The sequence below is a fragment of the Dermacentor variabilis genome, chromosome 1 (genome assembly GCF_050947875.1).
Source record: "Dermacentor variabilis isolate Ectoservices chromosome 1, ASM5094787v1, whole genome shotgun sequence".
Lineage (NCBI taxonomy): Eukaryota > Metazoa > Arthropoda > Arachnida > Ixodida > Ixodidae > Dermacentor > Dermacentor variabilis.
The window spans coordinates 267515495-267538505 of record NC_134568.1 but is presented as its reverse complement, the minus strand read 5'-3'; the positions used below and the strand labels follow the sequence as shown (position 1 = coordinate 267538505).

General features: G+C 48.5%; 1 protein-coding gene across 3 annotated transcripts in view; it reads left to right on the top strand.

The window, feature by feature from the left end:
- LOC142564268 (terminal nucleotidyltransferase 4B-like) overlaps positions 1-23011 on the top strand; it is a 101552-nt gene that overhangs the window by 24700 nt on the left and 53841 nt on the right. The gene's annotated exons all lie outside the window — the stretch shown is intronic.

The window sequence follows — 23011 nt, the reverse complement described above, 5'->3', positions numbered from 1 at the left end:
CCGTGTTGTTTCATCGTTGCCTTGAGGCGTTCGAAGCCAAATGCAGTTCCCCTCACCCGTGAGAGGGGGGTGGTTGGTCGCCCGACGCTGGCCGCGCGATGCCGGTTTACTTTAGGCGGCTTGTTGGTTTATTCATGGCGCACGCGCAAGAATTGAACGCTTTGCCCACTGTACCCGCTCTGTGGAGCTTGACGTTTCGCACTGGATGTTTGTAGTTCATTTTTAAGTTTTCGTGTCCCTTCGGTCTTGCTACGGATTTGCTCTTTAGTTACCGAAGTCACACGATAAAATATGAACTCGATGCGTGCGTTGTGAAGATCCTAATAGGTGCCGGTGCTCGCCGTGGTGCTCGCTCCTTTCGACAGTTATGGTGTCATGATGGTACATAAAGCAGCTCGACGCACGTACAGAGGTGGCCTGTCGCATGTGCAGAAGCCGCACTCCTCCTTGGTTTTAACTGGACGGCACAAACGCTGAGCGCCGTGCTCCCACGCTGTGGATAGCCTTGACGGCGGCTGTGCAGGGTCGTCCTCATTTATGGAGAGCAACTCGGGATGGTTCTGTCCGATAGAAGTTCAACATTGCTTATACAGAATTTAAAATGTGGTCAACGTGACGCGTTACGCAATATATTCATTAGTCGTAGGCCTTCATGGCCAATTTAAGCTGATAGTCTGAATACGAATGAGGCGGACGTGGTTGGATGCTCGACCGCAAGTTTTCGAAGCACGGGAGACCTATGGCGGATGATTGGCTGCTACTAAATGGCATTCGTGCTCCTAAATTGTTCGCAGTCAGAGGACGTTTTTAATATATGTGCGCTGCTTATGTCGGCACAGAAACTGGCTCAACGGCGGGGAACTGTGTGATCTTGGTGGGCGTTCCCCATTTCTGCGTGCGTACTTTCTTAGTCTTATCACCAATCACCTTTAGTAGGTTTCGCTAGTTGCGTTATCTGTAACCCGTCTGAAGGCAACGTCCCTAATTTGAATGGAGCAAAAACAGCCATAATATATTGCAATTTTTCTTTCACACTGATAGCCCTTTTACCGTCACTTAACTTCTGTCACTGATGCTGCAGGCTAGTAACATTCCGGTTCCGTCTCCTATCATTCTCCAGCCGAGACATGTGACCAAAAGCAACGTTACTAGATTAGGTTGTTTTCAAACTTCTGTGCCTGCGTGGACCCGCCACCTATTCTCGATCTCGTGGCGCTGCTGTCGCTCTTTGCTCGGTCAGCACGGCGCGGCGAAGCACTGTCCGCAGCTGTTTACGTTGTTTGGCGGTGTGTATACATGCTTGTTTTGCTCCCGTCTCGGTGCTTTTTGCAACGCTTGTGCGCGTTGGATGCCGCGCGCATTTTGAGTTCACTTCCCGTGTCATCAAATTTTATTTGGTGACGCGAATGCATTTTTATGCGCGGTTTCTGCAGCGACAACGGGCCTTGAATGTGCAAGTCTGGCTCGCAAGCGAGCAAAGCTCGTGTAAATTTGAGCGTTGCGCTTGTGAATGTGGTGCTCTGATGAAAGAAAAGTGCTAGCCTCATTTTTTTTTGTTGATCCTGAAACAAAGTGCTGAGTGTGTATATTGACCCTTTGCGCGGCGATCCCGCGGGCGCTGCCATTGCTTGCCTCAACTGCCTCCGTTGCCTTCGCGTTTACAATGGGTGTGTATGACGCCGGTATATGGTGCTTGTTTCAGAAGCGAGACTTAATATGTATTCCAAGCTACTCAAACTTTCCGATCATATATTGAATCAGGATTAGTGTGTTTTGCTCGTCGTTCTTTGTCAAATATTTTGAAGCAGCGGCTTGTCACATTTTTGACTCAGTAAAATTTCGTTGGTGCTGTCCCTATCTGATTATTTAGGCCAGCTAGCCAAATTGCAACTTATGGAACATTCTGATGGATTCCGACGAATTTAGTATTGCCGAGTTGAGAGCTGCCTTCAGCGCATGCAAGAGCTGTGCACCGGGATCTGACAGAATCATGTATGAAATGATCAAAAACTTGCACAATGACACCCAAGTTACACTGCTCACAATTTTCAACACCATTTGAGCTGTAGGATACCTTCCAACTGCATGGAAAGAAGCCATTGTGGTCCCTGTTTTGAAACAAGGCAAAGACCCTTCCTCAGTTGCAAGTATACCGCCCGATAGCCCTCACAAGTTGCCTTTGTAGGGTATCTGAAAAAATGATTAATCGGCGACTCATTCATTTCCTTGAACAGAGCAAAATGCTTGATCCCTATCAGTGTGGCTTCAGAGAAGGGCGCTCCACAACTGATCAACTTGTGCGTATTGAAGGAAATATCCGTGACGCATTTGTACAGTTTTCTTATCCATATTCCTGGATATGGAGAAGGCCTACGACACAACGTGGCGTTACGGAATCTTAAGAGACTTGTCAGAAATGGGCATCCATGGTAATATGCTCAACCTAATAGAAAGCTATTCGTCCAGTCGTACCTTCCGGGTAAAAGTCTGCAATGTACTGTCACGTCCTTTTACGTAAGAAACTGGTGTACCCCAGGGAGGTGTGCTCACCTGCGCGCTCTTTATCGTGAAGATGAACACGCTTCGTGCTTCATTACCACTGGCCATCTTTTATTCTGTCTACGGGGACGACATTCAAATAGCTTTCAAATCCTGTAACCTCGCAGTGTGCGAGAGACAGGTACGGAGCGTGGCTTGAACAAAGTGGGCAGAGAAAAATGGATGTAAAATCAATCCTAAGAAAAGTTCTTGTGTTCTTTTTACAAGGTAGGCCTGGTCCCGGATCCTTGCTTAGAACTGTGTAGACAACAAATACCTATCAACAAAGAGCACAAATTCTTAGGTATTATACTTGACTATAGACTCGCTTTCATTCCACGCATGAAATATCTGATAGAAAAATGTCTAAAAACAATGAACATAATGAAACTTCTATCCCAGACTACATGGGGTAACGACAGGAAGTGTCTAATGAATCTCTACAAGAGCCTAATTCGGTCAAGGTTGGATTATGGTGCCGTAGTGTATAACTCAGCCGCCCCGAGCGCGCTAAGGATGCTGGATCCTGTCCACCATCTATGTATCCGCTTAGCCACTGGCTTTCAGAACAAGCCCGAGTGAAAGCTTATATGCCGAAGCGAATGAGTGGTCGCTCCACCTGCAGAGATCATACATCAGATTTACATATTTCCTTAAAGTGCACTCTAATCTTGAACATCCATGTTTTAATACCGTTACCGATATGACGTGTGCTACACTTTTCCGCAATCGTCCCTCTATAAGACAGCCTTTCTCTCTGCGTGTGAAAGAGCTTAACGATGAAATGCATGTCCCATTCTTCGAGCGTCGCTCAATGCGCCTAACCAAGCTATTACCTCCTTGGGACTGGCAGGTGATAGTATGTGACATACCCTTTCTAGAAGTTTCAAGGCATGCTCCAGAGGTCGAAATCCGTATGCATTTCCTAGAACTTCAGTACAAGCACTCGTGCACAGAGCTCTACAGAGACGCTTCCAAGTCACATGCCGGAGTGTCCTATGCAGCCGTCGGTCCATCCTTCTCGGAATCCGATGTACTACATCCTGAAACAAGTATCTTTACGGCAGAGGCCTACGCATTATTGTCGGCTGTAAACCATATAAGGAAATAAACTCCAAAAAGCCGTTATATATAGACTCCCTAAGTGTGGTGAAGGCCTTAATGTCACTCTGCAAACATAAAAATCCCGTACTTACTGAGGTCTATTCCGACCTGTGCAAAGCTTACCTATCCAATCAGCATATTATATGCTGGGTACTTGGCCATAGGGGAATCGAGGGTAACGTTCTAGCGGATCAGATGGCCACATCAATTTCATCGCATGCTGTTAATCCTACCGCTGCAGTCCCTGTCACAGACCTGAAGCCCTTCTTACGAAGGAAACTACGAAACCACTGGCAATGCATGTGGGACGCAGAAATAACTGCATGTGATAAAGCCACAGTTAGGTTCTTCGCCTTCCGCAACAAAATTACGGCGAGCAGATGTGCTATTCTGTCGTCTCAGAATAGGACGCACATTTGGCACGCATAACTTTTTACTTCAGTGGAAATGATCCCCCAACCTGTGGTCGATGCGGGGAGAGGCTGACCGTCCTCTACGTCCTTCTGGAGTGTCGTGAAGCCAAATCTGAGAGAAACATTTTCCCCTAGCATACCGGCAGCACATCCCCCTTCCTGTAATGTTACTCGGCCCAGAACCACTCTTTGACACCAATGTACTCCTAGGTTTCCTGAAAGATGTTGTTACATGTTATTAGCCCCACACCATTCGTAGCGTCTCCTCTCTTCAGAGGATGCCGCTGTGATAGCTGTTTCGTATAGCACATGCCTCTAGGCCCTTGTTTCAAGGGCTCTGGCGAGGCAGTAGTGCTCCAGGTAATTTTGCCATCTCACATATTTTCTATATTGCATCATTCTCTCACGATGGATTTTAGAGCTCATAGAAATGTCATTTGCCATCGACATAATCTTATTACAGATAGATTTTACACACCCTAGAGCGACTATTTTTAAGGCCCCTTTACAGCCACGTCACATAAACTTCATAGAACTCATACCTACACTGCGAACCCTTCACCACGGACCTGGCGCTCTTTGGCCATTCCTGGCCCTTGCGCCAATAAACGTCATTCATTCATTCATTCATTCATTCCGATGAATCCAGGAATAGCGAACACACGAGGGAACGATAAGGCGCCCGTGGGACGATCGTGTGAAGTGCTCAGTCGAGCGCGTGCAGAGTTCCCGCTGCCAAAAGAGGAGGCCGCGTCCTTGTGCTCCCGAGTATGCCCTCCGTCAGGTGGTGTTGCAGCGGATCACGCACGGACAGTGACAATGAAAACAACGGACAGACAGTGATAGTACAGGGCCAGGAAATACCTCGCTTAAGAGAATATAAATACCTAGGTATATGGATAAACGAAGGCAATAGATATATGGAAACACAGGAAAAAATAACAGAAAGGGGAAAAGAAATGTGGACATAATGAAGCACAGAGCGCTTTGGGGATACAATAGGTACGAGGTGCTCCGGGGTATGCGGAAAAGTGTAATGGTTCCAGGACTTACTTTTGGAAATGCGGTTGTTTACTTGAAATCAGGGGTACAATCAGGACTCGGTGGGAACCAAAGGTCAGTGGGACGCCTCGCATTCGGCGCTCACGGGAAGACTACAAATGAAGCTGGGCAGGGTGATGTGGGCTGGGCAAGTCTTGAAGGAAGGGAAGCTCATGAAGAACGAATGCGGAATACGGAAGAAATTAGATGGGCTGGGAGAGTGTTGCGGTATTTGTACAGGAATAACATTGATTCACAGTGGAGGAAAAGAACTACGAAGCTTACCAGCAAGTATCCGGCCTGTTTGGTGGGCAACACAGTAACAAAAATATCAAGCGGAAAGTCAGAGGCTGAGATGATAGACGTTTAGCTTGTCCAGTATTCGGGTAAACGCAGCAGGCGTAAACGTGAGCGGCCTGCATGGTGCAACCACCTGGTGGCGCACAGCTAACAAAAACAGCTAATAATGTCTTAACCAAGTGTATTCTACTTCGCTACTGGTGTGCATTTTCGGCACTGGCGTAATCGTGTTGTTGCCAAAAATTTACACCCGCAGCAAAGTAAAATTTTACTATTTAGTCCGCTTGCGTTTACCCGAATACGGGACAAGCTAAACCTCTATAATCTCATGGGTGGCCGCGATGGAAAAGAAACCTGCGATGAGTAAATACTTGAGAGGAAAAACGAAATCGGGAAAGAAACAATTTATGATAACTCAAATGGAAGCTAATTTGTTTTCTGAGCGAGATTAGGATGCCTTAGAACACGCACTTATAAAGCGAGATATAAGAAGGAAGAAGCAACCCGCCGTGGTTGCTCAGTGGCTATGGTGTTAGGCTGCTGAGCACGAGGTCGCGGGATCGAATCCCGGCCACGGCGGCCGCATTTCGATGGGAGCGAAATGCGAAAACACCCGTGTACTTAGATTTAGGGGCACGTTAAAGAACCCCAGGTGGTCGAAATTTCCAGAGTCCTCCAGTACGGCGTGCCTCATAATCAGAAAGTTGTTTTGGCTCGTAAAACCCCATAATTTAATTTTAATCATGTGCCTGTTGCTGCAAAGCTAGGGAAACGATGGAGCATGCTTTATTAGAATGTGAAGATATCTGCCCAGCGGTCGATTTAGGCATCTCTGGCCTCGTTGAAGCCCTTAGGTTCAGCGAAAGCAGGGGGAAAGTAAACATGTCCGCAAGAGAGATCAGCAAGAGGCGACTGGAAGATTGATGGAAGAAAGCTTGGGAAACGACAAACAACGGAGGCGTAAAAAAAAAAGTTCACAATAGAGGTTCAGAAACTTCGGTTATGGGAATTCATCGTGGGATCTTTTTTTTTTACTTTATTTTTAACATAGGTAAGACATTAGGCAATAAGAGCTTGGCGGCGCAACTTACCACTCCGTTCCAAAGAGGACGCTCATAACATCCATCTATCTACCTGCACCCGCATATAGCGGCGCTCCCGCCATCTGGTGGCAAGCGAAGGCACGGAGACGCCCGCGATATACGGCGCCTACGTCGAGTTCAACGACTGTACACTAACGTTGACCGAAAGAGTATAGTTCTCCATCGCTTGGGAACGGCGGCCGCGGTGTTTTCTTCTGTCTACCGTTCGTAACATGTCTTTGGATTGCGGTGGAAATTAGGTTGGTGTGCCACATTGACACACGAGCATGCCTGCATCGCAGAAAAATAGCGCACTAAACTTACAGGTATGACCCGACGGTGCAAATCGATGGCTTTCATAGCCATTATCAGCTCGAAGTGGCGATAAGGTTCGCAACGTCAGACACTGCCGAAAAAAGAAATCTGTTGGCCTATTCACTTTCACCATCAGACGACCCCCCCCCCCCCCCCCCTTCGATTCAGCTGGAATTATCTTTATATTGGGTCCGAAAATATGCGCAAAAGTGACATGGGGTATCGCTCGACGGTGAAACAGCTCAACTAATCAGTTCACCGTCACGTAACCCAAAAGCCGGGCAGGAAGTTTTGCTTGTATACATTATAGTATTGCCTAAAAGTTAAGAGCTTCTGCGAACTTTTCTTCGCGTGAGTAATTTCTTTTTTACGGCCATCGCGTGTTGAAAAGTGGCGCTTCCATCCTGCAGGCGAACGCAGTGGTATATCGCTAGTTCCTCAAGTATGGCCCCCTTTACATGATCTCACGCAGCAGTGTTAGAGGGCAGGTAGCGTTGTGGGAGTGCTGAGTATCGCTGTTTTTCTCAGGATGCCGAAAATGCATTGCTCTTTTAAGGCGTGCCGCCGTTGTCACAACACCGGTCTAGTCATTTCCTATCACAATGTGCTTGTTTGTCGGTCGGACAAAAAAAAAAAAAAAAAAAAAGGCTTGGAATGACTACTCAGACTGCGCCCAAGGTAAACTCTCAGGGTCGCGAAGCTGGGGCTGAAACGCGGTTCAAAGCCAATGAGCAGCGACATCAGTGCGCTTTTTGCATTGCGCTGTGGCGGCAACTTAGCGGGCTCTGCTACAAACAAAATGTTACGGCGTTGAGGCATAGAAAAAGACATTCAACAAGAGTGGAGATAGATAGATAGATAGATAGAGAGATAGATAGAGAGATAGAGAGATAGAGAGATAGAGAGATAGATAGAGAGATAGAGAGATAGATAGAGAGAGAGAGAGATAGATATAGATAGATAGATAGAGAGAGAGATAGAGATAGATAGAGAGATAGAGAGATAGATAGAGAGATAGATAGAGATAGATAGATAGAGAGATAGAGAGATAGATAGAGAGATAGAGAGAGAGAGAGAAGTTTAATGATGCGAAATGCAGAGAGGTCGGCCTGAGGTATATTCCTCCAACCAGCTACTCGGCGTTGGGGGAAGGTGAAGAGGTAAAGAGGCGCATGATGGGTGACGATGACGATACAAGGAAGATGTAGAACATATGGCAAGCAATTTGGCATGCTCAAAGCCTGCAATCCAGGCCCGTAATTTTTAAAAAAGTTCAGTAATGCCTGGATGGCCTTGAAACTCGATTGAGCGTCTGGCCAAGGTCCTAAAATAACGTCCTCCGACAACGGTGCGCTGTCGATTCGCGTAAGGTCGTTGTCCAACCTTTCACGCTCTTCCACGTACTTAGGGCAGTCACAAAGCACATGACCTATAGTCTCAGTCACATTGCACCCCTCACAGTGTGGAGACTCGGTGCGTCGCATAAGGTGCACGTATCCGCGCGTAAACGCTACCCCAGCCTTAGTCTGTGCAGAAGACTGGCACAGCTGCGTTGAATTTTCGGTGGTAGCCTAAAATTCATGGTAGGGTCCAATCTCTGGAGTCGTCTGTGGCGATTATCCGGATTGTCCCAGTGCTTTGCCGTCAGTTTTCGGATGACACTGGAGAGGAGGCAGTTGGCGTCCACTCTTGAAAAAGGAATTGAAAGCAGTGACTCTCGTTCTTCGAGTGCTTTCTTCGCTTCGGCGTCGGCCAGTTCGTTGCCCTGTATACCACAGTGACTGGGAATCCACTGAACTGTGATGTGGTGGTCGTTTTGTTGCGCTAAAGTGCAGAGCTCGGCAATTTGAAGAACCAACACCCTTGTAAGCACTTTCTTTCAACACCACTCTAAGTAGTTGCAGAGCCGATTTTGCGTCACTGAAGACTGTCCGTATTTGAGGAGGCTGTCGCGAAATATATTGAACGGCCTCTCTGATCGCCACTAGTTCCGTAGATGTTGTAGCCGTCTTGTTATACAGATGAAACCGTCGAATGGCTTGATGCGCAGGCACGACGAAAGCCGCACCATACGCATACGACGAGACCGATCCGTCTGTATACACGCTCACCAAGGAGTCATTCTTTCGACATATATTCAAGCGTTAAATGTCTGAGGCCGACGGTAGGTATTCGCGATTTTTTAGAAATTCCAGGAATAGGTAGACGTACCGATATTTTGGACATTACCCATGGGGGCATACGTAGAAGGTCAGCTGGGGCAAAGTATGCTGGTATGGCAGATTCTTGGCATTTAACGGCTCTTGAAAAAGTGGAGTCCGGCCGTATATCGGAAAGTGTCAATAAGGGATGGCGTCCATGACGGCACAGCAGTCGCAGGAATACTCGGAGGTTCGCATCGTAGATAGACAGGTAAAGGGGTGACGCGAGCCTCTTCAATTGTTCCGTGGGTTGAGGTGCAGCATCTGTGCCTGGGCACTTTCCAGCGTACGCAAACATGACGGGCTCATACTTGATAAAACTGGCAGGCTATACCGAATGTATCCGACGTAGAGAGTCTGGTACAGCCGGAGTAGCGAATGTTCCGATGGGCCCCACTTCATACCGGCCAGAAAGTGAAAAACTTCAGCAAGTCCAGTTAATTTTTTCGTTAACATTGTCACATGTTTCGACCATGAAACACCGCGGTCAATGACAACGCCGAGGTATTTGTGGTGGGTGACATATGGGATGGCATTTCCATTGATCATAATTGGATACCAGCACATAAGCTTCCGTGTGAACGCTATCGCAGCGCACTTGTCTGGGGCCAGTTGCAGTCCTTGGCACTGCAGGTACTGAGACGTTAAAGATACAGCTCGCTGCAATCTGGCACGAATTTGCGGTCGCGTGACTGCGGATGCCCATATGCATATGTCGTCTGCGTAGGTACTGATGCGTACTGTATCAGGAATTATTTCCGTAAGGCCAATAAGGGCAACATTGAAAAGAGTCGGGCTGAGAACTCCTCCTTGAGGCACTCCACGGACCACAGCGTGTCTTGTCGTTTCGCCATCATTCGTAGACATGTAGACTGTGCGACCATCTAGGTAATTTTCAATCCACATGTAGAGACGGCCGCCGATGCCCAAATTACTGAGGGCATCAAGAATGGCTTCGTGCCGTACATTGTCGTAAGCTCCTTTTATGTTTAAGAAAACTGCTCCTAAAAGTCGGTGTCGCTTTCTTTTCGTGTTCGATCGTAGACATGAGATCAATGACCCACTCTATTGCAGACCGGCCACGTCTAAATCCGGTCATCATTTCAGGATAAAGCTCATTCTTTTCCATGAACCATTCTAATCTAGTGAGCACCATCCGTTCCATCACCTTACCGACACAGCTAGCTAAAGCTACTGGCCGGTAAGATATTTCGTAAGGCGCTTTTCCTGGCTTTAGGAGGGCCACCAAACGGCTGGTTTTCCACCGCTTCGCGACTGTACTGGATGACTACGTGGCGTTATACTACGACAGCAGGACTTTCCGACCTTCCACACCAAGGTGGCACAGAGCAGTATACGAAATACCGTCAGGTCCAGGTGCAGAAGATCGTCTCGACGCAGCAAGACCAGCTTCCAATTCCGGCATCGTGAAAGGAAGGTCAAGACGATCATTTTTAGGTGGTAGCACGGGTCGATCCAATGTTGGACATGCTGAAACATCGGTACGGGTGACTCTCTTACAGAAGTCTTCGGCAACCTGCACTTCCGTCAGAGATTGGTGAAGTGCTAGAGCACGGAAACGATGGTTTTGCTGAGGAGGGGCACGAAGGCGTCGTACTATCTGCCAGATCCTAGAAAGTGGCTTTCGAGGATCCAGAGACGAACAGAAGGTCCTCCACCGTTGTTTTCCCATTCCCATTTTTTGAAGGTGACGCCGTATTTTTCGCTGAGCTCGTCGACATAAGACAAGGTCTAATGACGATTGAGTTAGCCTAACCTTCCGTGCCGCTCTACGACGGATCGCTGGGAGCCGTTCATATTCAATATCAATCGCCGTTCTGGATGTAGGTGCACTGATGAACTTAGTTGACTTCTGCACTGATGATACAGTAATGTCTTCTATATCAGATGATGAAGTGATGTCTCCGCAGTACTCTTCGACAGATGTAGAGAATTTGGACCAATCAGTGCAGCGTACAGCAGATGTAGTTGACTGCACAAACCACTTCATTTGCACATATGTTGGTATATGATCGCTCCCATGTGTTTCTATGTCCAAGCACCAGTTGACTAAGGGCAGGAGACTCTGAGATACAATAGTGAGGTCTAAGCAACTTCCGTAGGTAGTGCCGCGCATGTAAGTTGGAGATCCATCGTTGATCACAGCCAGACCTTTAGTGTCTATGAAGTCCATCAAGTTCCTACCCCGACAGTTCATTGCGGCACTTCCCCAGTATGGATGATGAACATTGAAGTCTCCAATAACAACACGAGGGCCTGGGGAACTGTGTAACACAGTGGATAGGTAAGAGAGTTCAAGTCTGTCTAGGAGGTATGTAGGCGCCGATGATCGAAAACACATGTAGTTTGTTTTAGTGTCACACACACATATTCATTGCTTTCATGTGGAGTGATCGTGTTCCGAACAAACGTCATGTCATTGCGTATACACATTAACACTTTGCTCTTGTGTTCATCTTCACGTGACCAGAGATTAACGTATCCGGAAAGGCGAAATTCCGACATGAGAGTTGGCTCGCATATCACGATCACTGGGAAGCGGTATTCGAAGACTCGTTGCCTAAAGTCAGACATGCGGCCGCATAGACCTCGAGCATTCCATTGCATTATAACAGAATGATGCATCTTCTGTTCCAATGTCCAGTGTTTTATCGTGAGAGCCATGATTGCCACCCTTATTCTAGAGCCGCTAATAGCGGCTCCATAGCATCTAACGCCTTCACGACCGATAGTGCAGTTGGCGTTGCCAATCCGGAGAGTAATATACGCATAGTGTTTACTAGCTGTTTAAGCATGGTCTATCACCTTTTCATTTCCAAGCCTTTCATTACCCTCCCGGCACTTGGGGAGCGCAGAAGGAGTATCTCCTCCGGAAGCCCTTTGTGGTAGCGAAGGCCATTCTACAGCCGAAGAGCTTGGACGCTTGGATGACGCTTCATTCCTTGACGGGCGCGGATGTACTGGGGGAGGCGCATCTTGTGTGAGCCGGCCTTGCTCTCTCTGTGGCACGTTTTGCATTAAAGTACTCAAATGAACTGCCTTTTTTCCCCGGGGCTTGCTCTAGGAGCGGCGACGCCTTTGCCGCAACCGGCGCCTTTTCTTGCGGACGGAATCGGCAGCCTCCTTGTGCGTGGAGTTCTCTCACCATTTTTCTCAGAATTTGCCTCTCCTCTGCCATTTTGGGGCAGTCCTTGGATGTCGCTTTATGTGCTCCGGAGCAATTTGCACATTTCATGGCGTCAGTCTGATGATGAGCACCACCACATCTTCGGCACGACGTAGGATTCTTACACACAGCGCTCACGTGGCCCAGTTTGAAACACTTGTGACACTGTAACGGTCGTGGCACATATGGACGCACTGAGTGCCTCACATAACCTACTTTGACCGATGCTGGTAAACAGTCTGACTCGAAGACCAACTTGATGCGCCGGGAGCGGCCGAATCGGTGGATGTCGAGGATTCGCACTGTCGACGATAAAAGAGATCGCAGGTCTTCGTCCTTTATGTTTATGTCCACATCTGATACAACACCAGTGCAGGTATCTTTGCCGTACGCTAGGAATGAGCGAACTGGGATGTTGCCAACCACTTGAATGCCTTTCAAAGCCTCCACTACTGCCTGAGAATTCACGTCCACCGTCAGTATGTTCTTCCGAGCATTAATGCGGATCTCTCACATGTCCTGAGGCTATTAGATCGAAGTATTTTGTCAGCGATTGTCTGTTCAACGAATTCACATTCGTTCCTTCCGTAGTTGGGGTGTAGCCTACGGAGAAGACCCGTTCGTCACGTCGGCTTTTATGAGCATAATCACTGCCTGCTGACGTCCGGCGAAGCTTGCGCTTCAAGTGGCGCGATTGGACTAGCGTGTAATCACTGTCCGATTCCATCTCTGCCGCTGTTGAGCTGTCAGATGAATCGGGAAGCCTATAGTCGGTGATGTCGCGGTTTCCCACGGACAGGGCTACCGTCGCGCCACTCGCCTTGCCATGAGGGCGCGGAGGTCCTCCGTCCTCCATTCCGGAGGACGACGTCTTCGGGGAAGCTCCTGATATGCAGAAGTCGCACAACTTTGAAGAACCACAGAACAAGGACTGCCGTTCCGCACTTCTTCGTCTTCTTCCCAACAAGAGTGGACACTCCCATAGAGCCCAGCGGCCGACTTGACTGTAGCACACCAAGCGGATGGGATTAACATCTTTCGGTTTTGGGCGCGCGCGTTTTGAACGCTATCTAGCACGCGTTGCGCCGGCTTCGCTAATCGGCACGTTATTTTTGTTTGCTTGCTTCTGTTGCTCAACCACGCGCGTTCTTAGTACGGAATCGTTTTATTCAGCGCAAATGGTAGCGAACGATCTTTACAAGCCTCCGTCGAATCTGTGCCACGTGCAGTTTCATAAAGCAGACTCGAGACGCATTGTAAATTAGGAATTGTTTATTTTACTCTATCTAAATGCTTGTTCCGGGCTTTTTGGGCGTTCATCAAATGTTGTGCCACCAGGTAAGCAGCAATAGTTCTCGCACGAAGCTCCACCGGATGACATCAGCTGAAAAAAGTTGTCATTTTGATGTTTAGACCCTTTAGGAATACTGCGTATAAAGGCGAAGCGTGCGGAAGTCGTGAATGGGCGGCATTACAAACCAAAGCGATTTGCATCTACGTACACATGGCGTACAAAATACGCGACTCATTCCAAACAATACCATAAAATAAGAAAAATCTGATTTGCAAGCATTCCTCATTCCTGGTCATTATTTCCTGCACTTTTAAGAGCACAACTACGCGGGCGAGTGCGCGTTTCCAAAACAATTTGGCCTCAGCCAACGTGATGCTCAACTATACACAGAAGTGGCCACAACGCAGGCTTTCAGCCAGACCATGCGAGACGCTGGCAGAATTCCTTCTACTCGCACTCATGACAAATGCGTGCAAAGCCTGTTTTCAGGCGTTCAGAATTTTCGAGCTCGTTAGCGTTTTCTTCTGCGTGTTCTGCCGGCGCAAGCAACACACTCCAGTGTTACCACTCTTGGCAATCACTCGTCGCGTCTTCGGCAAGCGTGGGTACCGAGAGAAGGTATATGTCGCCGGGCCATAGAAAGCTTCACAAACGTGTCTCGCTAAGATTCAGTACACGCCAAACTGTCGCCAGCTTTTTTGCTAACTATTTTGCTAAATTAATTTTGACCACCAGGGATCCCTTGGTGGTCGGACGTGGCCCCTGTGCACGGGACACGGGCGTTTTTGCATTTCGCCTTTGTTGAAATGCGGCCGCCGCGGCCGGGATTCGATCCCGCGACCTCGTGCTTAGCAGCGCAACACCATAATCGTTAAGCCAAGGTAAATATACCAGCTAGCGAAGCTTCCATAGGAGCCCATACGTTCAAAACATGGCGGCCCATGGGCGGTTCATGGGGCTTAGCGCCATCTGTATGTGGTGGGAACACTTCCGGCGGTAGAAAAAAATAATGTGGCGCCATGTCGGTTAAAAGCAGAAGTGACGTCATTTTGTTTTTGAAGGCGCGAAATTTCTTTTGTTGTTCTTCCTTTGGAGCTATATATTCAAATGCCCCGCCATTCGACTTGATGGGCGTTTCGAGCTTTCAGCGTTGAAAGCGATGCAGGAAGAGGCCAGCCGTACGGTTGTCTAAATCTCATCCCTGCACAGAACATACTTTCTTTGGAGGCCGACGAAAGCTTTAGGTGTAGAGTGCTCATCCTATTGTCGGATGCCAAGCCCGTCGGCCAGCGCAGTCTCACGAAAACAACCACACAATTATCTGGCGGTCGTAACCCACTCCTTTTAACTGAATAGATTAAAAAGCGATGAAGCTACCCGCGTTACCAAATGCAGACAAACTTCGACAAGCAAGAAAGTACAAACTGTGAGGGGGGCGTATTTCAACAGGTGAACTTTGCGAGTGCGCCTTTCTGCCCATTTCAAGATGTGCATTGCATTGCGAGTGATAGTGGCGTCAACGCCCCCTGTAGCGATGGGCGCTGAAAAGAAATGCATTTATTATTAGTAATAAAATTAAACTTGTATTTTCTTAACTCGTCACGAATATATGAGTGACTAGGAATTTTATTTTTGTTGAATGAATCTGTGTCTCGTTTGAACTAAAAAAACGCGTTTTTCGTTCCCAATGTTTGTTCCCTCCTAACATAGTCGCGCTTCAATCGCTGCTCCCATAAGCCCCCATGCTGATGTCGGTGACAATCTGTACTGAACCGCTTTTCGCCCGAAGCTTCGCGACCTATTTGAATCGACCTTGGTTAAGCCACCGCGGCAGGTATAAAAGCGCCTGGAAGAGGTGCCACACAGCGTGGCGCCGTCTGTCGAGGCTAAAAGATGACAATGAAGTGTATGGTGCCCTGCATCTGCATTTTGAACGGCGCTATTGGAAACTACAAAAACTTCAGTGTACTAGAAGTTAGAGCTTGATTGATATTGTGAAAATGGGAACTCGGAAACAATATTTTTGCAACTTGTTCGGGAGTAACTAGCGCATGTAGTGTGGTTTTGTACAAAGGGTTGGGGGCTAGAGACCGCATTTTTGAAAGTTTTGACTGGTTGCCCGGAAGATCTCGTGTTGCTCTCGCAACCTTCCCGGATGTTCTCGTTTGAGTGGCCTGATAGCGGCTCTGGCTTTTGGCTAAAGATAACTTGAAGGTGACCGACAACGGGAGCTAAAAGCATTTCATGCTCGAAAGGATGGGTCGCCGAACATGCCAACTTGACATGCGCAGCCGGCTTCGCTCGCTATGGCGCATGACGCATGCATCTGGCGGGTCAAACGTGCCGTCAGCTTGTTGCTAGGTAAAGCAAGAAAAAATGGGTCGCAAAATATGAGTTCATTTATACGCAAATCTTTTTAGCTTGAGCGGGAAAGAATAGAAAAAAATAAAACAATGTCAATTAACTTCAATAATTTTTTTTCCGATGCTCGCGGCAGCTAACGGACGGCTTTAATACTAGCGTGACGTATTTCCTGTTGCCAATTTTCGCCCAATGTTCCCTTTTGTTGAATTTCTCTATGGCGAAAGTGTCGAGTGGTCCATTCAGCGAAAAAGCCGTCGTCTGTAGCAGCAAAACGACAGATAAATTTCCATTGGCTGCGACGCCACGTCACGAGCGTGCCTCAACCTAGCGTAGCGGGCGATAGGGAACACCTGCCGCCGCGATAGCGCGAGGTGTTGCCTGAGAGGAGAGGGCATCGCCTTGTCACCCTCGCTCTCGCAAGCCTGTGTTATCCGCCTGCTTTCCGAAACACGCCAAGCGCCTCAACGCGCTCTCTTGCTTGCCCGCGCGGCATTCATAACTCGGAAGGACCGCTCAGCGGCGTTCAGTTGGAAATTAATGATTTCGCATTCACGACTCATAAGTGCGTAGGTGTCCTCGGATTCTGCTACCAGGAGCTTGCACGATGCACGCAACAGAAACTCACTGCCAGCACTTCTTGAGTAGCGAGCGAAACAAAACCGTGAACTGGTTCTTAGGGTCACCTTTACTAGCCGACTATGTCAATTTTCCTTCTTTTTTAGCCCTTCATCATCGGCTCGGACATGACTCGCTCGCCGCCGCGCTGCCCCTATTCCTACGATCTGCCCCACGGCGCGTCGCGTGATAGAAGCAATGGAACTTGAAATCGAGCATTACGATATACGGGCCCTGCATTGCCTGCGCGAAGTAAAATCGAAGAGTGTGGTGCTGACGGTGCGCGCTGCGCCGTGAAATTGAGGAACAAAGTGCGGCACTCGCGAACTAAAGAGAAAAAAGGGCAGCCAAATAAGAGATCTCCACAATATCTTCCCGTCCTGACTGTATGATTTTATCAGCCTAACGAAGGAAGCGCTGACCAGCCTAGGTTGAACCCTTCTGATTGCTGAACGGCGATCTGCAAGCTATTCACACTGGCGATAGCACTGGGAATTCGATCTCACCATGCAAATATCTCCTTGGCATTATCTTTGAAGCGGAGGTCACGAGAAAGCTAAGCCAGCCCTTCTACCGGCCAACACAGTAATTGCGAGAGCAACTTCGTGGACAGTGTCGGCAGCGGAGATCTAGACCATTCCGATGAATGCTACGCTTCCGACCGACCTCTGGGAGCTGCAGGCCGGTGGCGATGAACCGCAGCGTGGAATGACCACTGGTACGCTTGCACCTGAGTCTCCTTCAATTGATAGTGTAGCCTGCAAAATGTCTATTTAAAAAGCCCGGCAAGGGCGGTGCAACTCATTATCCGTCGAACGCATGTCGCACTTCCAGCCGTGGTTGACACCGAAAGAGCAACGCCAAGCAGACGACAAAGGCAAGTAATAGCCTCCGAAGCAACCAACGCACGCACGCACGCGCGCGCGACGCCCGCGTGTCTCCGGGGTCGCGCGACCGGCGCGCGCGGCCAGGGTCGCAAGCCAACAGCCAAGTCACAGCAACGGAACCCAAAGCGGACTACCCCTTCGCCGGTTCTGCTCTTTAGCCAAAGACGGTTTCGCTTTGGAAATGATTGACAGATGCGTGACGTGATCGTAATTTGCGGTGCCGCCCCGCTGTCTCTGACGGCCGCTGACGCAAGCAGAATTTTGGCCAATCAGATGAGGCCAAGTGAACCGGTTCCCTTCCGAACCGTTATAAGATTCGGCCCCAGGGCACCATGAAGACGCGCCTCGCAAGCACATTCCGTCTGTCACAATGATTCATGTTCTAATAAAACAGCACGTAAAAAAGCTGTTGTAGCTTTATTATGACAGAAAAACATGTTTTGTTAAACTATGAGAGCTTGCTATTGCATGTGCAGTTATATGAAACGTAAGAAATATCAGCGGGCCGCTAAAGTTGGAGGACAGGCGACAAGATTCGCGCTCGCTTTGGAACAGTTTGTCGTCTGTTCTTGCTTTCCTTCGCTTGGTTATGCATCGTAAGGAACTTTACTGGGAGATGTAATATGCGTGAATGAAAACCTTTTATGAAGATTTTACTTTCGGAACGCGTTATTTGTGAAGCCATATCCACGTTTTAGATGAAGCCTCTTAAAACACCAGCCAACACAGGCCTCGCAGACGCATATGCCGTCATTTCCATGATGGCACAGCCTTAGGAAAGTCCCATAGACGGTCGCGCCAGATTTCCCTCTAGGTGTTACAGTAGCACACCCTATGGTCCCACTCAACCGTTTTCTAGTGCATTCTAATGTTCACATAGACGCCACTGCTACCGGTTTTGACGCCTACGACGTGCCAAACGTAGCCAAATGCAGTTGACCTCAGCGAGCCGCAGTGCGCTCAGCCAGCACTCGTCGCGGCACCCCGCGACGGCCGTAGTTATCTACCTTACCTAGCAGACAGCAGCTACATGCAAGTAAGCATGCTCAGCGTTTGCTTCGTGCACGCAGGGCTTGAGTACCCGCTCGTGCTCATATGCTCGTCTGGCCGTGCTACGTGGTGCGCATTGGCTTTCTGTTGCCCCAGCTTGACCGACGGATAGTAGCCCCATCAAACTTGTGCATTTTGAAGCGCTGTCAATAGTCAATGCGAAGCGAAGTCTTCTAAGGCCTCCCAGGGCAAGCTGGAGTGAGCGCACGCGCTGGCAAGCGTGCGTGTGGTCTGACCTTCAGTTTGCGTGGTTATGCGCTGGTGAAGTGTTCAAAACTAGTCGAAATTAGGGGACCTGACGGCTATGATGCCGACAAGCAGGGTGGTCAAAGTAACTTCCAACGCGGGTGGCCGCGGCCGAGAGTGAGCAGACGAGTCGGCTTCTTCCATTAGTGCGTAATTATTATCGAAATTCTAAAGCAGATTTTCGATTACTTGAGCCTGTTTATTAAACTGCGTCAAAAATATACACAGTAACAATAGGAAGAAGCGCAGTGATCCAAAAACCCTTCTTGATTGATGTCAGGTATTGTCTAATACCAGCCGCATATAGGAATTTGCCATATTACGAAATAAAGCACCCAGAAAAGAGTGGGGAGCTGGTTTCTGTTAAAAAAGAAAGAGCGTATGAGAGGTGACAGCGCTCCGGTTGCGAGCTCCATGCACTGCGTACGACTGCAAAACTTGGCTGAGATGTTCATAGCAGCGTATGCTATCCATGGACTTATTTCACCAAGCCAGGGTAGTGGTTCAGGACCCTCTAACACTCGTATTTCTAGTTCGTGCTAGTACATTAGGTTAGTATTCAGTTTTTTTTACAGCGAAGCTGTTTATGCGGACCCTATGCCGTCGTCGGATTTAGCTAAAAAGGGGCCACATGACCTAGCGGAAGAGGAAAAGAGCTTAACAGGGGGAAAGGGGTTAGTGACCCCTTTCCCCCTGCGAGATTGCTATCCCATACGGTTGTCACACGGTGCATTTTCGGCGTTCGAGCCAGACCGGAATCGAATTGATCGATTTCAGGGTGTCTTATCAACCGGGAAAGCCGTGAATTCTCCGGGATTTTGAATAGTCTGGAAACACTCGGGGAAAACACGGGGAATTTGTGCTTCTGTGAGGGAAAATTAGCTCTGATTTTATTGAAAGCAGACGAAAGTTGTCCTAATACTGGCTCGAGTAAACGAGAGGAATCGTAACGAGTTGTCTTTGACGCCGTGTCGTCGGTTGGGCAAAACACGTTGGCGGGCTAGTTGGTTAGAATCCATGGTAGTGTATAAGCGCGACTGGACGAAGACGTAGAAAGAAACAGAGACACAGTGAAGTGAAGCGCTGTGTCTGTGTATCTGTTTCTACGTCCTCGTCCAGTCGCGCTTATACACTCTACCTACCATGGGTCGGTTGGGAGTTGCCAGTGTACTGTCAACGACCGATTTGCCGAACGCCCGACTTTTGGGACGTGCCCGATAATGCGGACGGCTTCGCGGCACCACCACGTACCCCGTAGAGCCAATGTATAAGAACGTCTGAAAATTCGGACGCAAGAACCCTTCGCCGTCCGATTCTCCTGACTTTCTGCCGCTACCGTAGGTCCGAAACGGCATTAACAGGGTGTCTACCAACCGGGAAAACCGGGAATTCTCAGGGATTTTGAGTAGTCTGGAAAAAGTCAGGGAAAACTCAGGGAATTTGGGCCTCTATCAGGGAAAATTAGCGGCAATTTTATTGAAAGGGTCGAAAGTCGCGGCAATGCTGGATCGAGTAACAGACAGGAATCGTAATGAATCGTCTTTGATGCCCTGTCGTCGGCAGGAGGAGTTGCCAGTGTACAGTCAACGAGCGACTTTCCGGATTCCCGATAATTTGGACGGCTTCGCGGCCCCGCCACGTATCCCATAGAGTCAACGTATAAACACGTGTGAAATTTCCGACGCAAGAACTCTTCGCCGTCCGAATTTCCGGACGTTCTGCCGTGACCGCAGGTCCGAAGCGGCAATAATCAAAGGCACCACCACTGCCGTTTTGATTACTTCGCCACCTCGAACCGGCACTCTCGCACGCAGATTCGCTGGCAGCCGTTGCCACCACTGCAGCAACGCTAGGCCTAGCTGCTTCGACGTTCGCTATGAAGCTTCTTGCCGTTGGGTTCCGAGTTTTTTATTGAAAGAATTAGCTGCTGTCAGCAATGGCACGGACTCCGCCTTTGTGGTCCTCGCGATTGTCTTAAAAACTTGGAAAACACGGTGCGTTGCATAATGCTGGTTCCTGAAAGTCAGCTTCGCCTCTTTACAGAAATGTTACTTGGTGAAGCTTACACAAAAGTATTGCAGGGAAGCATAACAAGCGTGAGAAGGGGCCACGGAACACAGTATGTATTCTTTAATTATACACGCAGGCACCCGGTATTTCCTGTCACAGTAAGAGCATCGATACGCCTAATATGTGTACCGACAGGCCTTCAGAGCGTTTTCGAACGTGCCTGCGGCGGTTTGTGCAGTAAATGACATATTTATTTTTTTCCAACTGGCCGATTTTTCGGACGTTTTCGCGGCCCCTAGGGAGTTCTAAAAATCGGTCGTGGACTGTGCAACTGACCAAGATGCTTCAAATGGTCCTTGGGGCGAACGAGTGGCGGAAGGCGGACAAGAATAGAAATGACCTACGCATTGAGGAATAAACGGGAATGGAAGCTTGCTGCCGCTGTTTTGAAGGAGCTTGAGCTCAAAAAATTTTGGCTGATGCCGAGATGCAGGTGTCCCTCATCCAAACCAAAATAAACTCTTTAAAGCAGTGAAACACAACACTCGGGCGTCGTGCGCGGGCTGAGAGTTTGTCAGGACAGTTGAGGTTGACTTACGAGCTGTTGAGAGAGAATGTCAATTGTGACCGAGTTCGGGCCTCATCCCGCTGAGGTTGCTAAACGTTGATAGAAATAGCTCATATTCGAAAATATTTGCTTCTATATGCATCTCCTTTTTATTCGTATTTGATAATGTCAGATCCCATTTGCAATTTTTTTCGAAGACACAGTATTCTAATTGGATTAAGTCACGTTTTTATTTTTTTCATGTGCTTACTAGAGAGTGACAGCACCAGGCGATATGGTTTCAGTCCGTCTTGACATAAAACATAGTTCTGCATCACTCCGGGAAATTTGCAATGGCACTCAGGGAAAACCTGGAAAACTCGGGGAATTTGGAAATGTCAACTTGGTAGTCACCCTGAATTAATCAAAGCCAACACCGCCGTGTTGATTATGGACGACCGCACGCCAAGTTTCATCATAGGCGCCAGCGCTCGTTTCTCCCCTGGCGGAACGATTTCATCTCCAACGGGTGTAGCGGTCGCGCCCGCGTTCAGTTCACGCTGCGCGCGAAACGTCTCTTGTTTGCGACGGCGCCTCTTCGGATGACCGGAAGTTATTATTGTGTTGTTAACTGTCACGACAGCAATGTAAACACGAAAGGGTGGATGCCACCAGTGAAATACTACCGATTCACAAGAAAATGGTACGAAAAGAGCAGACGACAGACATGGATTACTGCGGTGCGCCGAGCGAAGTAAACAACTGGCAAACGAAGCGAGCTCGTTCATTGAACACTCGTGAGTGTACGACGGTTTTTATATGTAACCTACATGAATTTAATAATTACTCGGTACATAATCCTTTTATTCATATAAAAACTAAGTTGTTCGACGAGCGCTTGTCCTGTCTTCTTTCTCGTAAAAGAGTACGCATTTGGGCTGGTTGCTTCATGATTACGAGCAATAAAAACAGCGCTAAACGACGGGACGAGCGGAAGGGCTGTTGTCCGTGTCCCTTCGCTCGTTTCGTCGTTTAGCGCTGTTTTTATTGCTCGTATTCTTTCTCGTGTTTCGTTTGTGTGTGCGCTGCTCAAGAATGGAAACCACTTCTGTTGTATGCTCTAGCAGTGGCCGAAGTTCACGCGTGCCGAGAAATTGAATATGTGCACGATTCATTGAACATGACCGGAGTCCATTCCGGCGTCACCACTGCACCGATCGATCGAGTTACTGGACGATACACGCCCGCGTCTTGGTCGCGCCGGCATTGCTGAAGCAGGAATGATTACTAATACTTTCAACTTCTGTCTCTTGAGCACTGTTGAAAAATGGCCAAGCTGTCTACATTGCTGCCTCTATTCCATATTGTAGGGGACGTACTAGTTAAAGTTGTGTGCGCATGTCGTACTTGTGCTATGCAGCGACATATTTTGTTTATTTCCGCACAGTGTCGATGGAAGTCCGTTGTCGTCATCAGAGACAACACGGATTTGTAGCAAACATGTGTGAGAAATTGCAAAAATGACTTTAGCTCGTATGTGACGTATGTATGTGCCTCATCGTATGTGCTGACGATTTTTCCGGCGGCACATACGATGTCGTTTCCAATTGCCTGCTCAGCGTCACTTCCTTTATTAAGCAGACGCTGCCCTTTCACCGCATTGCAGCCATAAAAATAATCGTCAAGCGTGCCGATCTTCTTAAAGGCAAATAGAAGCGTGTACAGTCTGTTTCACACTTAGGGGAAAACTCGGAACGTAATGCATCGCGATGCGGCAAGCAATGGAGTCGTGCGGCGGCAGCAGCTCGAGACATCAC